General features: G+C 36.9%; 1 protein-coding gene across 1 annotated transcript in view; it reads right to left on the reverse strand.

Annotated features, from left to right (window-relative positions):
* Nucleotides 1-19,725, reverse strand: part of LOC109548754 (uncharacterized) — a 117,504-nt gene that overhangs the window by 69,631 nt on the left and 28,148 nt on the right. Inside the window, exon 3 of the mRNA XM_073804919.1 lies at nt 11,001-11,160. The gene's annotated coding sequence lies outside the window, so the exon portion shown is untranslated. The remainder of the gene's footprint in view (nt 1-11,000; nt 11,161-19,725) is intronic.

Consider the following 19,725-nt stretch of genomic DNA (forward strand, 5'->3'; position numbering starts at 1 on the left):
TTTTTGATTGACATATTAGAACTTTCTTAATAACTAACTTGGTTACAGCTTCATAGTTCCAACTATTAATTTAAAAGAGCACAAGTGAACCTACACCAGCGATTAATTTATCTGTTATGATTTTTTAAGGGCCCAGTTTCTGTCATATTAGCTATTTAATTCACATTCTAAAGTCTTTTTTAATAGCAAAATGAGTTTATAAAATTCCCAAGACAAAATCACATACCTCTAAGAAGTAATTAATTATAAACATCGATACTCTTCTGTTACATACCGGATTTTTTGCATTAATTTCAAATTAGATTATCTGCTGTTAACTAAATGTAAAATTATCCAGAGAGAATACTACAATTTCTGTGTCTCAAAATGTATCGAAGAAAATTGGCAAAATATTTTAATGGCTTCAAAATGCCTAACTTTATATAAAACAAGTCTAAATGAAAACACATGGTATATATGATGTTGCTGTAATTTATCACCTTACTGTAGTCATGAGTAATATGGATGAAATGAATTCATAAAGTCATCTAATCCAAACTTCTATTATCTCATAAACAGATGGTAACCCAAATTTTACTTGGATACCTATGAGTATAAATATCAATAAAAGACAATTCCTGAGACAGTTTGTTCCATCTTTGGAAAGCTCTAATTATTATATTTTCTTTGCCTAAATGAAGTCTACTTCTTTGGAATTTATATGTTAGTTCCTGTCTGAATTCTAGAATAAAACATAATATTACTTTTCCTGCACAGAAGAACCTCACATGGTGAATATAATGAAAATACTACACTTACATTTCTCTCATGTAAATGAACTAATAAATAACATAAACCCAAGAATTGTAAAGTCTTCCTTTCATGTGCTCCTGTTGAGCTCTCAGAAGATAAACTTAGCAGAATCAGTACTGAAAACATGGTTGGAAAAAGCGCTAGGAGTTATAAGAAATCAAGATGTCTGCGCATCCCTTGCTATTCCTCCCAAGAAGTGGAGGTTAATTCCCTTTGAACTTTGGCTATCCTTAGCAATTTTCTTGACGTATGATACTGTACAGAAGTGATATTCTGGAACTTTTGAGAATGGATCCTAAGAAACCTTGTAGTTCCTATTGAAGTTCCTTGAAATGCTCTTTCTTAGGGTATTCCTTCTTGGAATGTTTCCTCTCAAAACTTAGCTTCCGTGTTGCAGAAACCCAAACCGCATGAAGAAATTACATATAGGTATTCCTTCTGAAATCTCCAGCTGAACCCCTAGCCAATTTCCAGCATCAACTGGCAGCCATGCCTGTGAGAATGAAACAACTTGGAATTCTAGCCTGGCTGGGTCATTAAATAACTACAGCCTCAATGCCATCTGATGCAATCATATAAAGAACTTGAGGCAAGGAAACCCTAGCTGAAACTGTCAACCAACAGGATCATGAAAGGTAAGGATGAATTGTTTTAAGCCTTTAAGTTTGGAGCACCTTTTTTTTTTTTTTTTCTTCAGTAGGAAATTAGAGGGACAGAGAAATAATCTCTTGTTCTGAATAGAATTGTTATATTAATGCAGGCTCTTTGTATGAATTTATGCTTTGCACTGCTGGTTAATTTTAACTATATACTTAAACTCCTAATTGAAAATTTTAACTAAACTAGTAAACTAAGTCTTACAGATTTTTTAATTATAAAAAAATAAACATTAACACATTGTAAGTTTAGATCTTACTTATTAAGTTAACATTTGCAGAGAGATTACAAATAATTTGCTTACTTTGAATGAAAAATAATTTCACAGGTACCACACATTATTAGTCAGCCTTTAATGTTTGGCCTAAAAACCCTCTATATAGAGCCTCAAATATTAAATATGAGAACTTGAGAATTATTTTTTTATACCTCATATTGGAGAAAGTGGTTAAATATTAAAAAAGAATAACTGAGTAATACTGAAAATGTCTTATAAACCATGTGAAATGAATATTCAAAGAATAGGAAAGATCTATGACGAAATTGCTATTATCTCTAAAATTCTAGAAAATAATTACCTTTTTTTATTTTCTATTTCCCCTACCAATTTGGACTTTATTATCAAAGTTCTCCTTTTTTCCCACACAAGTTAAGAAAGAAAACTAACATGGTGATAAGGACCAGAAGAAACAGCTAAAATTCCAAGTTATCTGTAGATTTAGTGTATTATAACATTCTTTATAATGTGCATGGTGTGGATTCTTTTAACATTTCAAAGTTCCCTTGGAGTAAAAAAAGAGTGCTGTTTTTAAAAATAGCAATTTGCAAAACTTAGAATTCTTTCCCTTAGAATTCTTTCTCTTAGAATTCTTTCTCTAAGCCTTGCTTATATTTAACCTATTTATATATGTTATGTGAAAATTAGTCATTTTATTTTAAAAAGTAATTTTCTAATATAATTTCCTGAATTTAAGTATAAGAAAATATCAGTTGTCTCAAATAACAAAGTCTTCCAAACTGTTTCACTCTCACAGGCATGGCTGGCAGTCGATGCTGGAAATCGGTTAGGGGTTCAGCTGGAGATTTCCAAAGGAACACCTATATACAATTTCTTCATGTGGTTTGGGTTTCTACAGCATGGCAGCTAAGCTTTGAGAGGGAACATTCCAAGAACACCCTAAGAAAGAGCATTTCAAGGGACTTCAATAGCAACTACAAGGTTTCTTAGGGTCCATTCTCAAAAGTTTTAGTCTTTTTTTTTTTTTTTTTTAACTTTCCTAATGACCATAAACTGATGGGTTTGGGCAAAGTTCATATTAGGAAAAGGATGCTAACATGACCTAGCCGCCTTTTAGGCCAATTCAAGGTACTGTTGTTGTAGATTTCACATCTACATGTATAGTTGGGCTATATTTGTTATATGCTTATATATCACTGTCCCACAAATACTGGGGGGGAATCTACAGATTGGAAGGAGCTGCAGGTAGAGAAGTGTTAGGACTTTGGGGTCCACAGAATTTTAATATTCCTTTGAGCTAAAAGTCTCTGTGCTTAATGATTTAATGTTTGGAAACAAACATCCTCTCTGGGAAAGAGAGGCAGCTTAACCCAGAAGAGCCCCTTGGGGTATTGTACTCATCACGTCTCTGATACAGATACTAGGAAAACCCATTGGAACAGCAGATTGCTAATGAACTCTAACTAAAACTTAATGTCTCACCCAGGGAAACCATGTGATTCTCGCTCCTGACCTTCCCATTTTGGGAGTGGGTCAACTCAGACTCAACAACTAACAAGATTGGAAGTGCCCCCAAACCCTCACTAATTAAATGAAAATAGTACCTTTAAGATGAGAGCTGATAATGGTGATCACTTTGTAGTGTATACGAATATTGATTTATAACGTTGTATACCTGAAATTCATATAATGTTATATACCAATTTTACCTTATTAAAGAAAAAAACATTAAAAGAACAGAGCTGACAGGTATCTCACAGCATCTAGGGTTTAGATTAAAATGTTAAGTCTATCTTTCGAAAAGAAATTTCATTTCCACTCAGCTATCTGAAGGAACGCTGCTGGCGCACTGGGGCCCTTGACTCAGAAGATTCCCTAAACAGCTGGGTCTGGCTTACTCATGGTTCAGCTAACCTGGAAAACAGTGGTGTCCACTGGGCTGCTATGGCTGGTCAACTTGAGTGGCAGCAAACCAGAACTGAAAATAGACAATGACTGTTACAATAAGTGGGCAGAAATCAAGGCCGTTCTCAATTGGTTTTGACCAATACTCTCCTTGATGAACCTCGTTACATTTTTACTGACCCTTGGACTGTTGCCATTGACCTAGCTATTGGGACAGCCACTTTGAAAACTACAGACTGGCAGATTAAAGATCAATCTACCAGGGCTCTGGACTATGGAAATAAATCATTGCTGCTGATCAAACTGTTTGGGTCACTGATATAGATGCTCAGAATAAGGGCAATTCTCTGATGAGAGAACTAGATCACCACCGTCGCTCCGTAGATCCATCATCATATCTGATATAACAACGCCATCTACCAGTCAAAATTCTATGTACAAAGTAAAGACTCTATCTCTGTTGCAGAGGCTACCACTGCACTCCAGACTGTTGTTCCTGTCAAAACCTGACTTACTTGTCTTTAGGTGAAGGAGACTATACCGCATGGTCCCCTTGCCCTCTCCCTGCCTGCTACCACTACCAGCAATCTGACTACCTCAGATCTTTGACCCCCATTGGTGGCGCCTCACTGCTGTCGATACATTTTGGGTTACGCTATTGTTGCTCTAACACAGAAAACTGACTGTGGTCCCACTACTGTGGTCCTTAAAGCTAATCTGTGTTACGTTTTTGGCTTTTTAGACCATTTGTAGTCTGACAATGGTGCATTTTTTTATTGCAGAAAGCACTCAAAAATGGACTCATGCTCAGTGGATTCCATGTACTTTCCATGCTATCTATAATCCAGTCATCTGCTACTGTTGAGCATTGGAACAGCTTGCTCAAAAATTAACTCAAAATATTACTGACATACCTCCCTCCCCTCTTCCTGGAACATACTCCTCAGAAAGACAGTTTAGTCACTGAATGTAGTTGTCTCCAGAAAAAAATTATCTCCTCTTGCCAGTTCCTGGGTCATTATCAGGATGACAGTGGTGAAGCGTTATATAATCCTCATTGGAATATTCCGGACTCTTCACTGATTATTCCTTGGCATGTTTTTCTCTTTCCCTTAATGGGTCTGCCTGACTGGCATGCTTTCTGAATAGCAATCTTTCCAAACAGGAGCCTAGGAAATTTAATCTCATTCAGCTGCTTGGACTATTTTGTGGATTGATATATTCCTAGATAATAATGAAAATGACCACTTGGTTGAGAACACCACTGACGATGGATAGGATTTTATCCTACTATGCAATACTAATTAATAAAATGAATCAAATAACAAACGTAACAACATGTAAGGATCGCAAAACCTTAGGCTAAGTTAAAGAAGAAATGAAAGGCCATGTTATTTTTAATTACCTTTATGTGAAAGGCTAGGAAACAAAATTTCTATAGTAACAGAAAGATTATGGCTCTGGATCCATTTGTTAAAAGAAGGGAACAACTGAAAATAGGCATGAGGAGTCTTTTAAAGGTGATGATATTGTTCTATATTTTATTATGGCAGTGTTCACAGGACTATATAATGACCAAAATTCATCAAAAGGCACCCTTTAAACTGATGAATTTCCTAATTCAAGTTATATCTCAACAAATGTGGAAAACAGTATTATTCTTCTAAAACGTGATTTTTCACAGTAAAAAAAAAAAAAAAAAGCCCACCACCAAGATCCAGATTAGCTTAACCACGTCCCTGTACTCTCACAACTACTAAATTACCAGATCATTCAGAAATTGTCATAAATGTCATTTCCTAAGGAAAGCATTCCATAAATAGCTTCCTAGCTTAGCTTTAGCCATTTGTGATTATTTAATAACACCTTTCCTTTTATTTAATGTCAGTTTACTATGACCTTAAAAATTATATTTACAGAGCTTCCCTGGTGGCGCAGTGGTTGAGAGTCCGCCTGCCGATGCAGGGGACACAGCTTCGTGCCCCGGTCTGGGAGGATCCCACATGCCGCGGAGCAGCTGGGCCCATGAGCCGTGGCCGCTGAGCCTGCACGTCCAGAGCCTGTGCTCTGCAACGGGAGAGGCCACAGCAGTGAGAGGCCCACGAACCGCAAAAAACAAAACAAACAAACAAAAAATTATAGTACATATTATGTTTATTTTGGGGTTTAAAAAATTATATTTACATTTTATGTTTATTTTTGGGTTTAATGTCTATTAATTGTTAAGCTCATGAGAACAGGTACCATACATTTAAAATTTTATCTTTACATGTCTAGCATTGTTCCTGAATTCTTGGTTATTTAAGCAATAGTTAAAACTCAAACCTAAAGAAAGCACGTCCTAGCTTCTCTTTCCATATAGTCTCTGTTTATTGCAGAGGCTTTTCACATTAAAAGTAAGCCTTTATACTGGGGAAATTTCTTCCAGACTACTACATTGAAGGTAGAATACTTTGAGATAAGGTATCAGTAAGGATCCGACAGCCTCCAAATCTTGACTATAGAGGAGTCACCACAGAAACTTGTAAAAATAGTCCAGTATTGAGTAGATTATGAGTCAAGCTCAGATAAACTATTCTATTTTTTTTCTCCCCAAACAGTTTTATTTCCCCAAAAAGAGGATTTCAATTACATTGCTGCCAAACAATATATTTCACCCCTGTGAGCAGAGATCAGGCCAAAACCTTAAACTGAGAACTGGTCTTTCTTTCATTTAATTCACTTATTTTATGGATGCTTTTCAGGACCAATCTCCTTTGTGGTTCCCATGCTTTTTCCACTGTTTGTGGTCTGCAGAAGTCCTACCAACTATGGAGTGAATAACTCTGTAGAACCTCTTTACTCAGAAAGGGGAAATATGACCTAAGTCATCTTCCTATTTAGTGAGTTAAGAGCAAACTGAAGGATAGATTTGGAGCCACAGAGGAACACGATTTGGATGGAAGATCTAAATGTAGTTGAAATGAAGAAAAAAAAGTTCAATAATAGTAGCAGATATGAGGTGACTCTTTTCCTTTTCTCTCCCAAATCTAAAGTCAAAATCTGAAAATCAAGGAGATGCGATCAATGTTGAACCTGGAGAGAGGAGGACAGGGATTGGAGTGCAAGTTTACACTACTCTGTCCACAGTGAAGGAAGAAACAAAACAAATGTCCAGCTCAGTTCCCAAGACAGAGGACTGGATATTTACTGTGGACAGAAACATCCAAAGGAAAAAAGTACCTAGATTATCCTTTAATATTTAATGCCAGTAATCACACCAAGAGATAGTACTAACACCATTTGATATTTTTGAGCATTGTACTGGGAAATTTCAATAAACTACTAGGTCTAATCCTCAAAACAACTCTACCTGTAGGTTTAGGTAGAACTAATGCCACATCTACTGCCATTCAGCATATTAAAGCCAGCAACAGAATTCTCCCATATTTATCTGACTACAAAGTTTGTACAGTTTCCTCAACACAACTTCCCTTGGGTATCAACTATATCTCAATCACTAACCACAACTTTAGTGTCTAGACGTCAACTCAAGGCATAGCAGCCTGTCATCAACACAAATGTCATCTTTCTGTAGTAAATGAACCTGCACCTGGAAGTTTGACATTCTGGGAGGGTTGGGGTGGAATCTGTAAACACTGTACTCGCAGAACAGATCTGATGTCTTTGAGCTATCAGAGAAATGCTTCACAGCACCTTGCATGGCTCTGTCTGTAGAGTGAGTATTGAATGAATAAGTAATTTAAGCAAGGAATCATTAAAGGGAGAAATGAAGCAGTAACAAAACAACCAGGAATTATAACGTTGAATGAATGCACCTATTTTGTAACTTTTTTAAACAAACAATCAAAAGCAACAACATTCGATTTTTCAGGGTTGCCTTTGCTGGGAAGAGTAAACAGATTTAATTTTTCTGAAACAACATTATAAGGAAAAATTCTATTAATGTTATCAATCAGCAGATGGTACATAAAATAAATCCGGAAATAAATCATTATAACTGAGATTTTCCTAGCAACCTCTGCAGATGTTTAAACAGAATAAATGTGGCCACCTGTGACTGTTTATATACAAAGACCATTTCAATAACTACGTATAAACAGAACAACCAGGATTTTCATCAGCCCTAGCAGGTGCCCAAGTGCATGAGATTCATTTTACTCCCAGGAATTTTTTTGAAAAAAGAACCTGATGAAAGAGATCATGAAGAAGCTGCTTATGACTCATCACTCAAAATACACAGATGAACTGACTAATGCAGAAAAGAATTTTCAAAATGCCAGAGACCATACTGACATGTTGTTGCCAAGTGGCTTATGTATGAAATGCTGAGTTGTAGACAAGCATGACCAGATGTTGGCATCCTCACACCTCCTGCAGTGAAACTTGCAGTAGTGCTGACCAAATCCCAGTGTAGGAATTTTCATTTGTATAAAAACTGTAGCGAAAGAGGGAGCAGTAAATCATGATAATGTCTAATTTTTAATCAAGTATTCTAATTTAAATATTCTAATTGAATGATTTTTATCCCTATCTGTACATTAAAGCCGTATTAAAATCACTTAGGGGGCCTGTAAAAACTCTCAGAAATGAAAATAGTCTAATTCTATGATTCTCATCACTGTCTGTACATTAAAATGATATTAAAGCCACTTAGTGGAGCTTTAAAAACTGTCAGAAATTAGATCTCCTAAATAAATCATATATCTGAGGATGGTGTTAAATACCGCTCACAGATATTCCCCTCAAATATATAGCCAGAGTTGAGAAATTACTGCTGTATAAAACACACACACACACACACACACACACACACACACACACACACACACACAATGTAGGAATTTTTTGAGAATAATTTAAAACCTAAAATATTAGCTATGAATAATTTAAAGGAAACAGATTAAAATGCAAATTGGGTACATAATTAGAATGGGAGAATTTCAAGAAAGCTTTTAATAAAAAGAAAACTAACATTCACTGCAAAAGGAAAATGTTTTATCTTCTATTGTACACATAGATTAATGGAAAAAGGATTACAGAAGGGAAAAAAACCACATAAACAGAAACTATAAGATGGGTTGTAAAATCCTAAGAATAAACTGGAAGCTCAAATATTTGTTGATGTTATCCATATTTCTGCTCCATACCAGCCTAAGTTTTTTTTAAAAAGTGACAATATTTTTAAGGTTCTTGACTCACGCTCTCCTGTAAGATCTAAAGCTCCACACTTCAATGTCATCCTCGTGTCCTTCCCCACCTCTTTTACTCCCGCCTCACCACCAACTGTTACTAGGTATGACCAGCGATGTAATCCACCCAGTGTTCAAACTGCAGCTGTCATTAGCTCCCTTTCCCACGTTAACTCTCAATAACAGGAAGATGAAGCAACTCATGTTAATGAGTGTGATGTCAAATTCTGCCATCTTCCATGGCTGTGCTTCAGTTCTACCCAGAAATCAAACCGTAAAGGACAATTGCATTTATTCTGTCTGCAAAACAAACTACACATTCAAGCTAAATACTGTGCTAAATTGTTACGATTCTCAAGTAAGACCACTGTACTCTGCCACTCGTCCACATGTGGCACACAACACAGCTTCCGCATAATAACACCTGAACTCTGTGTGCCAAGCCACAGAGCTCTTATGGCCAGACTCCGGCTGCTGCCTGCTGCTGTGAGTACCCACCACTACGAACAGAGCGAAAAGGAACACTAACCTACACTACAGAATCATCCGAAGCCCCCAGTCCCTGGCTGAGCACCGCGAGTCATGAATGCTCACCAGCCTCCAGGTGACCAAAGTACTACATTCATCGGGCTTCACATCTGTTTTACTTCAGCGCCGTTTCCCCTCGCCGAGAATTTTCCCCCTTGCATTCTCCTATTTATGGTGCTCTGTGTCTTCTTCCTACCCTAACATAATGCTTCTCTTTTCTAACACAAACCTGTGCCCTTTAAAACTCCTGCTCTGTTAACTTACAACACCCTCTTTTTCATGTCCAGAATTTTGTCTTTCCAAAGCTCCATTCGCAAGACAACGGAGTCCTCTATCATTTTTATGTCCAAGTTTCTCTTTCTCTTGACCCCTTTTCCTGTTCAGCTGAGCTATATCATCCTTGTTGCCAGCATACTCTCTTTTTTGTCTGATAATTCTGGGATGCAGATATAAAGTTACCACATAGATGATACTTGAAGATAAGGGACTAGTTGAGATCTCCCAGAGAAAGGGGAAGATGCAAAGAGAAGAGAGAATATGTGCACCTTGGTTACCATTTGCAGCTATTTCTATTTCATTCAATCTTATATATATATATATATATATATATATATATATATATATATATATATATATATATATATTTATACATATACATATTTCAGTTTTGTACTGTGCTAGACATTTTACGTTTACAATCTCATTTATTATTCAACAACATCTACCTCTGTATGATGGGTTTACTAACCACATTAAATAAATATGCACTTTCAGATATGGGAAATAAATGGCCCTGAGTGACAAAACTATTAACATGAAAAGAAAGATTGTTTCTCTGTGGCTTCAAAAATTCATGTTTTTTCCACTGTGCTCGTTGTGAAAGACAGATTTTGAACTAGTCTGTGCATATTTTTACTTTCCCACTTGAGGTACATTAAGAACAAAATAAGTCTACCCACTGAAAGAAGAAAGCAGAATCAACTCCCCATTTCTTTCTTCCCTCTTTCTGGCTACAGGGAATTTTCTTTCACAGAGTAGCCATTTTCTCCCAGGAAAGTCATGATTTTGGACTCCTGGACTTTGACTTTACTGCCACTGATTCCTACTAATCAAATCAGAGGGGATTGGTGATCTCAGTAAAAACACTGAAATAGGAAGGATGTGCCAACCAAACAGCTATAACCTATGACAAGGGCTAAGACCTTCAACTGTGGTCCCACTTACCAGCTCATGTGATCAAGGATGGGCAAACTCTTGGTGGTTCTAAACCCAACATGTTGGATCTGATTTCCCATTGGTAACTCTACTACTAAGACCAATTTAGAACAATTGTTAACTTAATAAAATTGAATTAAATGGTTTATTTAGTGAGACAAAGCCTAATACATAGACATAAATTAATTTTATGGCCAAGTCTCATGAACAGTAAAAAAAAAAAAAAAAAAATCTCTGATCTCTTATGTATCTTATTCCAAGATATACCCACTTCTTTAAAAATATTAAATATTATTCCAATTATCCAATGCTCTATAGTATATTACTATAAAACTCACTGGCACAAAACAGCCATTGATTCTGTGGTCAGGATTTCAGACAGAGCACAGCAATGATAGCTTGTCTCTGTTTCACAATGTTGGTGAAATCCCAGAGACTGGGGCCTGGAATCTTTTGAAGAGTAATTTACTCACAAATCTGGTGATTGATACTGGCTGTCATCTAAGGGTCTCAGTTCTTTTCCACTGTGCCTGTCCACGTAGTCTCTCCAGATGGGCTGGTCCAGGCTTTGTGACATCACAGCAACTGGGTTCTACAGTCATGTAGCCTGACAGAGAGATAGCCAGACAGAACCTGTAACATTTTTAAGACCTAGCATTAAAATTACATAGAATTTGCTTCCACTATATCCTATGGAGTCAAGCAGACCCCATCCCAACACAGATTCTACAGGAGGGAATACAGATCCCACCTCCTGGGTGGAAGAGTGTCAGTCACTCTGTAAGAACAGCATAAGAGAAATGATATGTTGCCATCTCTGAAAAGTGCAATCTACTACAAATATGGACGTGAGTTTACCATTCACCAGCGAGAAGGAGGAAACTCTTCGTGTCCTTGTTCTCGTTTCTTCATCCTCTGTTGTTAGGTATTCACAAACAATTAATTTAAAAATTTCCTATATACAAAACCATGTATCTATAAGGAACATGTAGGTATTTATAAGACTTAACGATAAAATGTTCATATTTTAGGAATAAATAGCTAATTTCAAGAAATTTCAGCTTTCATTGATATGAAAATGATGGTATTGAACAAACCTGTAAGCAATCTTGTTGTGAGATGTACTATCATATCTATGTAGGGATCACAAATGCATTTGGAAGAAAAGTAAGATAGCATTTTTAAAAGATCTAAATCACAATAAATGTAGGAAAAAGAAACTATCAAATAAATTCCCAGTGACAAATGTCTCATATAACATCATAGTTGTGATATAATGGTATGCATTATTTTCTATAAATTAGAGTTTACTTACAAAGAGACCTTTAAGAAAATATGACAGCACTATAGAAAATCTCTGGAAAAAAGAAATTACAAACTAGATAGTGTGCACCAACTCTTACAGTTTTATTAATGCTATTTTTCCAGGTAAATTAATTCTAAGTAATTTTACATCATTACTAATCTCTCTACATTATTATAGTTCTCATGATTTTATTTGGCTAACATTATTCCCAAAGGGCACTATACTGGAATACATATTTCTTGCAATTATGAGACCATGAATGGTCAACACTTACTTTAAGAAAAATAACATGCAAAAATGGCCACCTCTGATTAGAATTATTGGCAATATATTTAATTCAATACACTGCCTTTTCCTAAGATGATTCTACTTAAAGTGTTTTGGACTTACCTAAAAATTTCTAAAATAGAAAAAGCTCAACATAAAAAGGAGGTGTTTTTTTTGTTGTTGTTGTTTTTTGGGTTTTGGTTTGTTTGTTCTTTAAACCTACCAGTACCTTTATTCTCATGTATAGCCATCACTGTGGAAGGTAAAAGCCTAGGAGAAAATCTATTAGAATCAGGTTAGGCTAAGATTTGTTAAAAAACACAAAAAATAAACTGAGTTCAGAACTGCACAAACACACAATCAGTTTCAGAAAAAGATGAGTGCAGGATTCATCTAAAATGGTTGCAGCCTCCGCATCCACTAATTACCTATATCACCTTTGGAAAGTTACCCAAACTTTCTAAATCTTAGCGTTTTTCTCCTTGAAGTGCTAAAAATCAAAGTAGTTACCTTATAGAGATGACTAAAAAAATAAAGAATATAAAGCATTAGACACAGTTCTTGACACATGTTAAATATCAATAAATATTGCCTCTTGTTGTCATTTCCATCCTTGCTCCATTGCTTCTTTCCACTAATATCCTATAAAAGTGTTAGCACTCCACTAACGAGGAGAGTATTTCAACATTACCGATCCACTCTCTTTATAAGATGCATGTCTTTCCCTACTCCCCTGGCCATTCCCTAGGTTTGCTACCTCCTTGCTCTGATCCCAAACCCTCCACTGGTAACATGGGGACCCAGCATGTCAAAATACGATGTTAAGAGGAAGCCACTTTTACATGAGTTTTGGTAATAATTGCAAAAATCAGTCCAAAATTTGCACACAGTACCAAACAGAATTACCTGAAATACCACCTCATTAGAAGAACCTGAACTAAATTAAGGTTGACCATTCTACAATACTGATTACCAGGTTTTATGAGGCATATATATGTGTGTGTATATATATATATATATATTTATGACTCCAATTTGAGAACAAATGCTTATTTTTAATAGGAAAATATAAATTATTATATACAAAATACAAATAGAATGTTATATAATATTAGGATAGTATAAAATATAAGTGTATTTAAAGAGTTAATCCTGAAAGATTTTTATGAAAGTAGCTGTGGTGATGAGTTTTTAAATCTTCCTACATCTCTGAAACCAACCCCATTCTAAATTAACCCAATGCCTTACAACTTGTCACAACTTGTCATTTGTCATTTATCTTTCAAGTATGTAGTACAGCCTGTGAATGAATATTTATTTGCATAATTGTTTGATTTTCCCACTAAACAGTAAGCTGACAGTGTGCATTTGTTTTGTTTGTTCCTACAACCCCAGTTCCTAGCCAATAGTGAGCAATAAGTAAACACTTTTGAACAAACTGATACCATAGCTGCCATCCCTTGTTCTATTGTTCCTTTATTCAATTTTGTCAGTAAAAATAAACTGTCAGTCTCCAGGATGGATACTCGATAACTCACAGAGGAATTTTAATATTTGTATAATGAGTATGTGGAGAATACCTTTAACCCAGTAGCTGAATTTTTCATTTTATCACATAAATTATAATTAGTTTTTATGCATTTATAAGTTTATAAATGCATAAACTAACATACAAAATTAAACATTGCATAAAATTTTTCTAGATTATGCATCAAGTATCAATAGCTTCTAAATAGAGGATACATGACCAATACAATTTTATGAAATAAAGATGCTGTTTTCTGTTAATGTTTATTAATATTCCACAAAAGAAAAAAGAATCAATGTTCATCTTTTACAAGCAACACATTAAGCCTCATTGTTAAATAAATAATTTTTGTCACTATACTTAAAAACTTTGGGGGGTGGTGGCTTGAATTCATGTTAGTAATAAGATTAGCACTTTAACAATTTTTTTCATTTCATACTTTTGAACAAGAAATACATTTTAAATTTTTACTGATGAATTTAACACCTATTGAATATTTCAGTATTTTGTATACAGGACAGTCTGCAAAAAAATGTAATTTGAAAATCCCTACAATGATAGAAAGTTTAGCAGATTCACTGAACTATATAAAATGAAAACAAATCTAAAATAATCACTTTGGTTAGACTGCCCCATTTCCTAAGAATAGGGGAAATTGAAATTCATGTCTTATTAACAATCTCACAGTATTGACAATTTACATTTACATGAACACCAAACAGATTTTCTAAATGTTTGCATATTTTGATACAATTTGGAGTTAAATACAGATACAAGTAATTTTGCTTTGATTTTCAATGGGGCTTCTCCAAAAGCGATGGCATTTGAATCAATACTTCATATTAAAGAACTACATATGTAAGAAAATACATTTCTCCAGAGACTGGCTGCATGGGGTGGGGATGGGGCATGCATGTTTGACAAATTAAATTAGAGCCTTTAGAACATAATACACACATAAACACATATATACATCCATGTGTGTGCATGCTTGTGTATGTGTGAATGCAAACAGTACATGAGGGAAATAATCAACTAATGAAAGCATGTTTTAAGACAACGTGTTTCCTAAGGGGAAACTGTGATTGGTTATACACATTTCACTTTATGGGAAAATGTGGTAACTCTGACACCTGGGGAGGGAGGAGCTTGAAACAACGGTTGTGATCTGGGAAGGTGAGGTATGGCGGTGAGCGCCCAGCAAGGTAACTAGATATAGAGTCATCATACAAAAGAGGCTAATCTTCGTCCAGAACAAAACGGAAAAATAGGTTTTTAATCTATAAAGGTACTATAAATTTGATAACAAAATGGTTGTCTTATATTATGTAAATGCAATAATAAAATTATTACTTTAGGAGATAACAGTTGAATTATTTAAATAAAATGAGAGAAATCCTATTGGACAAATTCTTTAGAAATCAAAAAAAAGTACAAGGTGAGTTAAAAATCTGGCACTGATACTGAAATAGAAGTTAGAGGATGTACAAGTGGGGAAAATATACAATTCTTTTGGCAGAGAGCAGGACGCCAGTCAAGACTAGAATATGGCATAGGACACAAAGCTGGGAAAGACATAAAGAACGGAGCAGAGGTTTCTAACAGGGTACCAAAACAATTTGAGAAAAATGGGACAAGATCGAAACTTAATGACTAGACCCAGGGCATAAGGTCCAACTGGGTCACAAAGCAAGAATGACACATTACTAAGCCTTATATGTAGGGAATTAAAACTCCTTCAGTGCAGCCTGCCTCGAGAGCCTGAAATGAGGCAGAAACTAGAGATGGAGCCAAGTGGCCTCAGCTGCATAGAGATGGGACCTCTGCTTGCCTCTCCAGTTATTACTGAACACCATCCTCTTGGGAAGGATGCAGAGCTGAAGATTGGCATGGACATACAGGGACAGCAAAGGGCTTGGAAATCTAGGCTAGTGAAAAATGAAACATTGAGTATCTGACCGTGGAAGGAATCCAATGCAAACACAAGACTGGATGAGGGAGAAAAAACTGAGTGACTGAAGATCTTGGTATGGCCATAAAGAGCAAAATTATTTTCTTCTTTCTCTTTGATTAAATAGTTGAATCCAATACACATAAAATTTTCTTTTTTAAAATGGTAAACAGTCGTAAAATTTTAAAGTCACTAAGCTAATCATATTTCTATTCATTTGACTATAATATTATATTCAAATACCCAATATTACATAATATTATACTGTGTAGTATATATACAGTAATATATTTCATGGAACACTCATTTACTTCAAATTTGAAAATACTACAAAAGATCTATAAACTATTAGAGATATTCAGACATTACTATACTTTAGCCTTTATTTTAATTTGTAACTTCTAAGGAAAAATTGTTTAGGGACGAGTGTGTGCAATTTTCATTGAATCCACCTTAATAACTTGGTCATTAATTTCAAGTAAATCTAACATGCCTTTATGAAAAGAGCTTTACAAAACTGAAACCGATAGGATTCATTTACCTAAAACTCTCTAGCTGGTAAACAAAGTAATTAAAATATTATCATAAAGTCCTTAATGTCAGCAAGTCGTTCAGCATATTTCAAATGGCATTTTGTTGCTATAATCTTTTGGTTCCATGTTAGAAAAGTGAATGTGCTCAGTAATCTAAAAAAAAAAACTGAAAACAGACATTCCAGCTATTATATATTATCACGTTCTGCTGAACTTGGAAAAGAGCAAGAAAGAACATTATTTGAAAGAATGATGATAAAGCCATCAAAGAGTAAGCTTTTTTTTTTAGAAACATTGCTTTATTTCTACTAATAACTTAATAGTGTTGTTATTAAAGTTTATCACTTGATATCTGCAAAGTTTTTATGATTTTAAAAACTCTACTATTTGCCAAAATTTAGGTAGTGTTTCAATCGAGAATACACTTTACAGATGATATTACTTGTTGTTTAAATCTAATGTTATTTTATTTCCCCATTGATATTCCCTCTTATATAAAGTTACAAAAGACAGTAAGAGATAGGATTCTTGAAGCAAGAGGTTGAAGTGATGTGAAGAAAGGGTCATGAACCAAGGAATGCGGGCAGCCTCAAGACTCTGAATAAAAACTCAGAAGGACTATGTCCCCAGAGCCTCCAGGAGGCATGCAGCCCTGAACAACACCTTGGTTTTAGACTTCTGAGGAATTAAGGGGATGTGTCCAAGATAGTTTAGTTGGAAGACCCTGAGCTCACCTCCTCTCACTGTCACATTAAAATTCCAATTATTTACAGAGCAAACATCAATGAGAAAAACGTGAATACTAACAGAAAACTTTTTCCACAACTATAGATATAAAAAGGAACCACAATGGGATGGGTAGGAGGTACAGAGACGTATTATAGTCAAGATCCAAACTTCTGGGAAAGGCGACCCATAAATGGGAGGATAATCATAATTGCAGAGGTTCTCCCCAGGGGGTAAGGGGTCCAAGCGCCACATCAGGCTTTCCTGACTGGGGTACTGGACCAGGAAGATGAGCTCCTAGAACATCTGGCTTTGAAGTCCACCAGGGCTTGCATACAGGAGAGCCTGACGGCTGTAGGAAACAGAGATTCTGCTCTTAAAAGGCACACACAAAATCTCACACACCCTGAGACCAGGTGCAGAGGGAATAATATGAAAGGAACACGCATCAAACATACCTGCTGATCGTGGAGAACCTCCAAAGAAGCAAGAGGCAACTAGGAGTCCCCATGGGGGCACAGATGCTGGCAGCAGCCATCTTGGGGAGCTCTTTCTACCATGAGGACACTGGTGCTTACAAGCACCACTCTGCAGTTCTCCCTCTAGCCTATTAACAAGGAGTTTACTTGCCCACCAGCCAATAAGCACAAGTCCCTGGACACCCTAGGCTCAGCAGCCAGCTATGTGGGAACCCAGTCCCACCCACCAGGAGGCTGACTCTACACTTGGGCTCCCACAGGTCCCCCAGTAAGCAGCCTCATGACCTGACACTGCCTACCAGTGGGCAGGGACTGGCCCAGACTCCCCTGGCCTTGCAGTCTGCTGTGCTGGGATGACTCCAGGCACCAGTGGACTGGCACCAGCCCCAGGTCCTAGAGCTAGCTGCCCAGGACTTGGCCCCAACCACTAGCAGGCCAGTACCAGGATGCCCCAGACGCCACAGCCAGCTGCCCAGGACATGGCCATGTCCATCAGTGCACCAGGACCAGACCCAGGACCCCATGGTCCCATAGCCAGCGGTGCCAGGACCCAGTCCCACATACCAGCAGGCCAGCAGCATCCCACATAGGGGCACCCCTAGATCATAACGCTCTGATGACCAGAGGCGAGTGTGCTGCTGGGCCTCACAGGACATCTCCTACATAAGGCCACATCTCCAAGATCGAGAAATGTATCCAACCTACCTAATAGAAATAAAAACAGAGACTCAGGCAAAATAAGGCAAAAGAGGAATACGTTCCAAATGAAGGAACAATATAAAGCTCTAGAAGAACTAAGTGAAGTGGAGATAAGCAATCTACCTAATAAGGAGCTCAAGGTAATAATCATAAAGATACTCAACAAACGTGGGAGAAGAACACTGGAGAAGAACGGATGAACACAGTGGAAAGTTTAACAAAGAGTTAGAAAATATAAAGAAGAACAAAGCAGAGCTGAAGAAAACAATAACTGAAATAAAAAATACACTAGAAGGAATCAACAGCAGATTAGAAGACACAAAGAAATAGATCAGTGAACTGGAAGACAGAGTAGTGGAAATCATGAAAGCTGAAGAACAAAAAAAAAGAATTTAAAAAATGAGGACAGATTAAGAGACTTCTGGGACAACATCAAGCATTCAGATTATAGAGGTCAAAGGAGGAGGAGAGAGAAAGGAGCAGAAAAATTATTTGAAGCAATAATAGCTGAAAACTTCCCTAACCTGGGGGGAAAAAATGGATATTCAGGACCAGGAAGTACAGAGAGTCACAACAACATCAACACTAATAGGGCTATACCAAGACACATTGTAATTAGCAAAAATTAAAAATAAAGAGACAATCTTAAAAGCAACAAGGGAAAAGGGAACTCCCACAAGACGGTCAGCAGACTTTTCAGCAGAAACTTTGCAGGTCAGAAGAGAATGGCACCATATATTTAAAGCGATGAAAGGAAAAAACTTATAACCAAGAATACTCTATCCAGGGACGTCAGCAACATGGCAGAGTAAGACAGTACCTTTCCATATCCCCTTCAATCTATAACCAGTAAAACATCCAAAACTCTAAAAGGTGCCTCTACCCAAAACAACAGGATGCCAGAGAATTCCACAAATCTATACATTTAAAGGTGGGTGGACTGGAACACATACAGGAGGTGGAAATAAGGGACCAGCAGAGTCAGTGTCTGTAATCCCAGCACTCTGACCATGGCACAGAGAACCCAGTACCAGTAAGGAAGGTGGCAAACATGACCAGCGTCCCCTTCACAGCAGCACCCATGGCCATAGGTAACTGGGCAGCAGAGGCAGTGGGGACTGGGACCCAGTCCCTCCAATGCTGAGATGACCATGAACCCAGCCCCTGCCCCGTCACTTGCAGTGGCAGATCCTGTGAACCTTATAACACGAGACACAGAAGAGGCGGCTATGTAATATGGCTCCCTCTGACCATCCTCCTCCTGCTACAGCTGCAGAGTCTGTGACTCAGGGGATCCTGGACACAAGGAAAGAGCCCACCATCCCAGTGACAACAGGGATGGCAGAAGCAAGGCAGCAACGACCTCAGAGGCAAAAGAAGCTATAATGAAGGCACAGTGCCACAGTTCATATAGAGGCTGTGGAGGCTGGAATGTGCCAAGTCTCAAATACAGCCAGAGGCAGCTCAGGTAGAAGAAACCAGAAGTTTGTGTTATAGCTCCACCTACCAGAAAACAAAAGAAAGACTCAATATCTAACGTCATTTAACTTCAAATGCAGAGACAGAGGAACAATTCATCAAGTATCGTGAAGAACCACAGTAACGCTATACTACAGGAAGAAAATGACAATCCTCCAGAAACCAACATAGCTGATAAAGAATTCAAAATAACTGTCAGAAATAAACTCAATGAGCAACAAGAAAACTCA

The sequence above is a fragment of the Tursiops truncatus genome, chromosome 5 (assembly GCF_011762595.2).
Source record: "Tursiops truncatus isolate mTurTru1 chromosome 5, mTurTru1.mat.Y, whole genome shotgun sequence".
NCBI lineage: Eukaryota > Metazoa > Chordata > Mammalia > Artiodactyla > Delphinidae > Tursiops > Tursiops truncatus.